This window comes from Notamacropus eugenii, chromosome 1, assembly GCF_028372415.1.
Source record: "Notamacropus eugenii isolate mMacEug1 chromosome 1, mMacEug1.pri_v2, whole genome shotgun sequence".
Taxonomy (NCBI): domain Eukaryota; kingdom Metazoa; phylum Chordata; class Mammalia; order Diprotodontia; family Macropodidae; genus Notamacropus; species Notamacropus eugenii.
The window spans coordinates 30,610,170-30,616,169 of NC_092872.1; positions in this window are offsets into that span (position 1 = coordinate 30,610,170).

A 6,000-nucleotide genomic window follows, 5' to 3' on the forward strand; every position below is an offset into this window, starting at 1 on the left:
TTAATGGTAATTTTAACTTTCAAAGGATGTAGGGAACAATGAGGGAAACTGTCATTCTGGACCCAGTTCTCACTAAGGAAGACTTGGCTGCTGAAGTGGAAATGATGGGAACTTTGGGAAAAGATGGGCAGAACTGGTGAAAGAGGACCTCAGTACTTCATCTGCATAATTTAGCATGCATCATGTATTTGGGAATAGATTTCAAAAGGTTCAAAAAAGGAATAGACAGATCCCATGAGACAAAATCTCTCAGCACAGGAGGGATAGGAAACTGTCAAGTGAAGTATACAAATAGAGTCAAAGAAAAACTATTTCAATGAGGGAAAAAAAAGGAATGTTGTCTAAAGAGACTGATATAGAGGCACATGGAATTCACCCAATAATTTTAAATTTCCATACATAGGTGGAACCAAGAGAAAATAACAGAGCAGGAATACAAAAATGTGCCTGAAGGAGTAGTGTTGGGATTGTGAAAGCTTAGAATGAGTTGAAGCTTGAGAAGAATGATGAAGATAGCCAAGAGTAATTTTGCTTGCTTTTCAAAGTTCTGTTGGTAAAAAATGAGGATCAAATACATGATAGAACCAATGTTAATATAGATACGAGTGGCATTGCAGGATTGGATAAAGGCAAATCACATACTGATGTTCAAAGAAAGGTAAGACAGGACAATGTTCAAAATGGACTCCACTGAATTTGACTTAGATTTCTGGAAAAATTCTAAAGTATTTAAAGGATGGTTAATAAACACCTAGAAAAAGAATAAGGAAATACCAAGAATCAATAAAGCTATATTAAGACCAGATCATCCATATTGTCTGGAGATTGGTCAAACAGGTTCTGATATGCGAATGTTTGGGAATGTTACTGTGCCATAAGAAATGACAAATATAATAAATACACAGAAGCCTGGAAAGACTTACATGAACAAAGTAAAGTGAAGCAAGCAGAGTCAAGCCAATAACATATGACAATAATGGCAACATGAAGACCAACCGCAAAACAATTGAATCCTGCCTCGGACACCTTGGCATGCCATGGTGCAGTGGAAAGAATCCTGCTCAACTCTGATTCATATCCAAACGGTACTCCTTGCTGCAAGAATGACTCCTAAGAAGAGATCTGCAGAAACAGAAGGTACACAGCTCTGTAATGCCACATAGATTTTTAGATTTGTTAATGTACTGGTATATTTTGCTGAATATTTTTTCTTCCTATTTTTCTCTTTTAAAAATCTTTATTAAATGGAATGGCTCTCTGAGACAAGCAAAGAGGAAAAATATAGACAGTGGCATTCTGATAAATGTTGAACAACTAGCTCCTCCCTTAATCTCTGAAGTCTAGACAATCAACAAACCAAGCCTCCATCTGTAGCTTTCTTTATTTCTAAGAGGTAAACTCTCACACTGAAAATTGAATAATGGCCTCATGTGAGCTGGCCTGAGCTGGCTCCAGCACGCTCCTGAATAAAGGGAAGGAGTTAGGCAATGTCAGTATAAAAGATATCAAGAACAACTTATTTTGAAAAAGACTTTGATTTGTCAGAATAATCTTTATTTTCAGCTGGTAGCCTTACATTTGGGTTTCAAAAATCCACTATTTACATGCCACATGAAGGAAGTCATAGCTAGATGGCAGGTTTTTTGACAAAGATAAAGAAGTTTTAATGGATGCTATGAAAGCTTGATAGGATTTGATAATGTGATATAGTTTCTCTCCCTCTTTCACACAAACACACGAAAGGAAGACAGAGAAGGAAGGAGGGAAGGAGAAAGGAAGGAAAGAAACATTTCCTCAGTGCCAGCTATGTGCCAGATACTGTGATAAGTGCTTTACAAATATTATTTGATTTGGTCCTCACAATAAACTTGGGAAGTGGGTGTCTTTATTATCTCCATTTTACAAATGAGGAAATAGAGGCCGAGAGACATAAAGTGACTTCTCCAGGGTCACAGAGCAAGTAAATGGGGGCAGTACTCAAAATCTTGTCTTCCAGACTTTAGAACCAGTGCTTTCTACCTACTGCTACACCCCTAGATAGAGCTGGATCATACTGAAGTAGTTGTGCAATGCTTTCAACAATCACAACTGCCCCATAGCCTTAGAAAAGAGTCATCTTTTAAAATACTATTCCCATGGGCAAAGTGTTTAGAAATTATGGGATCACAGAATCTCAGAAGAAAAAAAAATTTAGACCATACAAAGGTCAGTGGAAAATTATATGGTGATTGTAAACAGATTATTTGTAGCACCAATGATGCTTACACACAAGTTCAATGACAACAAACAAAGACAAGAAGATAGGTCAGATATTCAGCAAGTAAGGGATAACAGATGGCTAGCCAAATGCACTGGTATTTGGAAAAAGTTAAAGGGAGTATAGATCTTCTATGCAGCCTTTAGAGAAAAAGAGAAACAAGAGCTGTGGCAATCTCTCCGGGCAGAGAGAATCTCAACTTTGATAAGATTGTGCATCCATCTGAGCATCAAAATATACTTATCTGTCACAGAGAATGTCCTACAGTAGGCACTGTGACCTTTATTTGCTTCTAATTTAATGGAAACTTATATGTACATGTGTGCTTGTATATCTGAGTTGCATGAAATAAAATATAATATAGATTTCAAAAGTCTTACTATATGATTGATGGTAAAAGTGCTGAGTAATTGCATTTTATAACTGAGGAAACTGAGACCCAGGGAGGAAAAGTGATTTGCCCAAGGTCACACAAGTAGAAAGCATTTTTGTCCAGTCCTGTCCGACTCTTCATGACCTCATTTAGGGTTTTCTTAGCAAAGATACTGGAGTACTTTGCCCTTTCCTTCTCCAGCTCATTTTATAGATAAGGAAACTGAGGCAAAGAGTATTTAAGTGACTTGCCAAGGGTCATACAGCTGGTAAGTATTTGAGACCCAATTTGAATTCAGGAAGATGAATCTTCCTGACTTCAGGCCCAGTAATCTTTTCACTGTGCCACCTAGATGTCCTAGTAAACACTAGAGGAAATATGTTTAATGTAGATCCTCTGTCTTCAGAGACTGTTCCTTGTACTATTCCAGTCTATTTTCCTAAGGGTCTACAAGTAGTCAATGGGAGGGCAGAGATTCCAGCTCATGTCTTCTGACTCAAAATCTAATTCTCTTTCTTCTCCAACACATGCCTTGACATTAAGAGGTTTTATCAAATTATAGATTCCTAGAGCTAGAATGGAAGTTTAGATGTCATCTAGCTCAACTTGTAGCTGAACAAAAAATCTGTCTAAAACTACCTAACGATTGCCATCTAGCTTTGAATTGAAGACTTTGAAGACCTCTGGAAATGGGAAAACCCACTGCCTACCAAGGTTTGTTCCACTTCTACTTCCATAGAGATGTCCATGAATTTTTCATCCTTCCCTTTTTCAAGTATAGATGGGCATCCTCCTTGGAGCATGAAATGAAAGAACTAGAGTCTTAGAGAGCTGCCTATGGACACTGAAAGGCTGTGATCTGCACAGGGTCACATGACTAGTATTTGCAAGAAGTCAGATGAAGTTTAAGATTCTCAGACTCTGAGATTAGTCTTGTATCATACCATACTGACTCTCATGCTTGCTGTTGTTCCAGAATTGGGATCATTTCTTCCTTTGGGTATTTCCATCCTCCTTTAGGAGTGAAAGGGATGTATAAAACATACTGACCTTTTCCTTTTAAGTGAGACCTAACTAACATATTGGGTTTCACTCTTCTCAATTTCTGTCTCCACAAATGTGTTTTCTTTTCCCTTTTTTCCATGAGTTACTTTCAATCAAATAGGAGAGTTGCTGGTGCGTGGATGAGCCTCTCACTGGATCCAGCTGCTGCCTATCAGACTTATGTCTGAATAAAGTAACTTAAGTTGCCCTGTTGAAAATCAGCAATGAAAAGAATTTCAATGGTGGTGTAGGAATTTTCTTGTTCTGGTGATGATCCAAGAATCATTTATTATCTGTCCTGTCAGACGATGAGTAGAGGAAGAAGAAACTGATTACAAAGTCACAGAGTAGCAATCTACTGTTTCCCATCTCATTGTCCTACTCCATTTTCCAACTTCCTCCATTCATATTGGTTGTCTAAAAGCAGATAACAATAATGGTTTTATGAAGGATCAGTTGAAATAACTTTAGCTGAAAAGTAAATGTTTATAGTATATTGAATTACACACTCATGCGTATATATGCATACGTAAATATATACAGATACATACATGGATATAGTAGGTTAATGTTGGCTTGCTTATCTTGTGGATAATCTTATCACTATATATCACTGTATCTGAATGCAGAACTAATAACACAAGTTATTTTAATCACTTTACCCATCATCACCATCAAAATACTCCTAGCGTGGTTTTACTGAGAAAATAATCACGATAAATTATCTGTAAACAAAGAGCTCCAGATTCCCAAGGGAAAGAAAACTGCTACCTATGATTCATCACAAATTATGAAGGGAAGTACTAAACAATGGGGATAAGAAATTATTTTTTTTCTGCTTTAAGGAGGGCATTTTATGTTTGATAATAAAAACTCATGTGAGGATAGTAGCAAATTGAAGGGTTGCAAAGTACTTCTCTTCATTACTGCTCTGTGAGATAGAGAGCACAACTATTGCAGTGATCTTATTTTATAGTTGAGCAAACTGAGGCTCAGAGTTCTTCTGTAGCCAGTGGAGTACCAGTTACACATCTGCGAAATATCAGAGCAGAGACTATTAAAAATAACTGGAATTTACGTAATGTTTGAAGGTTTGCAAATCACTCTACATTCATCATTTCATTTGATCATAATAGCCGCCATGTGGGGCAGAGCATTACTCTCTCCACTTTAGAGGAGGGGAAACTGAGGCTCACAAAGGTAATCATTGGAATAGAATTAAAATTGGAAGGGACCTGAGGGACAATCTATTTCAGTGCCTTCATTTTACAGATGAAACCCAGAGAGAATTTCTCAGTCACACAGGCAGCAAGGAGTACCGTTTGGATATGAATCAGAGCTGAGCAGGATTCTTTCCACTGCACCGTGGTATGCCCAGGGTGTCCAAGGCAGGATTCAAATCTAGGTATTCCTGACTCCCAGTATAAAACTTTAGCCACTAAGTCACAAGGTCAGTTGCCTGCAGGGGTAACGCCTTTTCCATTCTACCACACTGGCCCTAAAGTCCTAGGCATGAACTTTTCTCCTTCCCCTTAAAGTATATGTAAAATTTACTTTAAAATGCTTCAAGCACTGTGTACCTGACAATTGAAACATGCTTTCTTTTTTCCTTCTCCAAGGATAATGATGTTCCTGGCATCACCATTAAAAAATTCCACAGGAATATGGTCGTGATAATTTTTTGCATATGTAGAGGGAATTTTTCATTTCTGTATAATTTACTGAATAAGTATCATTATTCCCATTCAGTAAAGGAAAACTGAAGGCACAAAGCAATGGTGGAACTCATCCAAAACGTTTAGAGCCAGATATGTATGATGTGGCAGATAAGATACAGAACTATAGCATGCAGCGTGCATAATATGCTTAGAACCATCTCCTCATCCAGTGGCTGGGCTACAGACATTTGTCCTTGCTCAATGTTGGTGGAAATTGCCATTCAATAATTCAATTCAGTAAGCGCTTTTCAAGCACCTACAATATACCAGATACTGTGCTAGGCATGGAAGGTAAAAAGACAAAAAGGAAGAGGCCTTACTTTCAAGACGCTTGCATTCTATCGGAGGAAAAGAACATGTGCATAGAAAAATATATACAATGCAATTTCTGGGAGAGGCCCTGGCAGTTGTGGGAATGAGGGTGGATGCTCTGTCTGCGGTGGTACTTGGGCTGAGTTTTGAAGACAACTAGAGATTCGACCAGGCTAAATCCATGCTTATTTGATATTTTGACTAAATGGAATTTACAAGGAAATGAAGAGTAAAAGTTAATGGCATTAAGACTGTTTAAAAAAATCAGTACAACAACTAGTAGAGTATTAATTTCC